A 1,452-nucleotide genomic window follows, 5' to 3' on the forward strand; every position below is an offset into this window, starting at 1 on the left:
ATCATGGCCACTCATTTTTCTTTACTTAGCTGCTTTTGTCTTGCCATAATACAAATTCTAACCCTATTCAGTAGGACTATCAGCTGTGTGTCCACCTGACTTCTGCACAATACAACTGATGGTCCCAACCCCATTTATAAGGCAAGAAATCCCACTTATTAACCTGACAGGACACACCTGTGAAGTGAAAACCATTTCAAGTGACTACCTCTTGAAACTTGAACAGAGTGTGTGCAAAGCAGTAATCACAGCAAAAGGTTGCTACTTTGAAGAAACTAGAATATAAGGCATATTTTCAGTTGTTTTACACTTTTTTGTTTAGAATATATTTCCACATGTGTTATTTCATAGTTTTGATGCCTTCCACGTGAACCTACAATGTCAATAGTCATGAAAATAAAGGAAGCTTATTGAATGAGTAGGTGTGTCCAAACTTTTGGTCGGTTCTCTATCTATCTATCTATCTATCTATCTATCTATCTGTCTATCTGTCTGTCTGTCTGTCTGTCTGTCTGTCTGTCTGTCTGTCTGTCTGTAGTACAGACCAAGAATTAAAATTAGAATTAAAGTCAGAATTTTGACTTTATTCTCAGAATTCTGACTTTAATCTCAGAATTCTGAGATTAAAGTCAGAATTCTGAGATTAAAGTCAGAACCGTTTAATTTTTTTTTCTAGTGGCTCTAATCCTCTTCCATAAACATATCCTTTTTTTACAAGTTATTTTAAAATCTTACGTTACTTTATTTTTGTTCTATCTGATATACAATTTTTTTTTCGAAGCCCCCAGACCAGTGGTTCTTAACCTTTTTTGAGGTACCGAACCCAACAAATTCATATGTGCATTCACTGAACCCTTCTGTAGTGATAAAATTATTTTTTTCCAAATTCAAGACATATGGGAAGATTACTAAGTCTTCTTAAAAGGTAGAGTCTCTGAGAACAGTTCTTCAAAATATAGACAGTGTTTTCAGCAACGTTGAGCTGACTGTCCAGGAACAACCCTTTGGTCGCATTTACATTTTGCCACAGTCTCAACAGGTTGGCCATCGAGAAAAACTGGAACCACTTTAAGGTCTTGTGTAGGTCAATTAATTATCTCTACATTCTTAAGAGAATGAAAAATTAATAATAAGACTTAGCGGTATTCTGATTTAGTAATGTAATTATATTAATTGTGTTACCACCCCCACGCCACTAGAGTCAGTAGCAAGCCCGAAAAGATGCAACTATAGAGCAGATTTAGAAGCACACCGAAAGCTACAGAATTTGGTAAAAACTGTGAGCTTTGCTGAAGTAATTAAAGACACAAGTTCAAATCCATGCTGACAGTGGAACTCCTTCAATCAGTGCTCCTCTGCAGCACTAAAACGTGATCCTCTGCAGCAAGTGATGGCAAGAACCACTGCCCTAGACCCTAGTAATTACGGCACTTTTACTTTAGATATTAAGAG

Source organism: Poecilia reticulata, chromosome 9 (assembly GCF_904066995.2).
Source record: "Poecilia reticulata chromosome 9, P_reticulata-male-v2, whole genome shotgun sequence".
Lineage (NCBI taxonomy): Eukaryota > Metazoa > Chordata > Actinopteri > Cyprinodontiformes > Poeciliidae > Poecilia > Poecilia reticulata.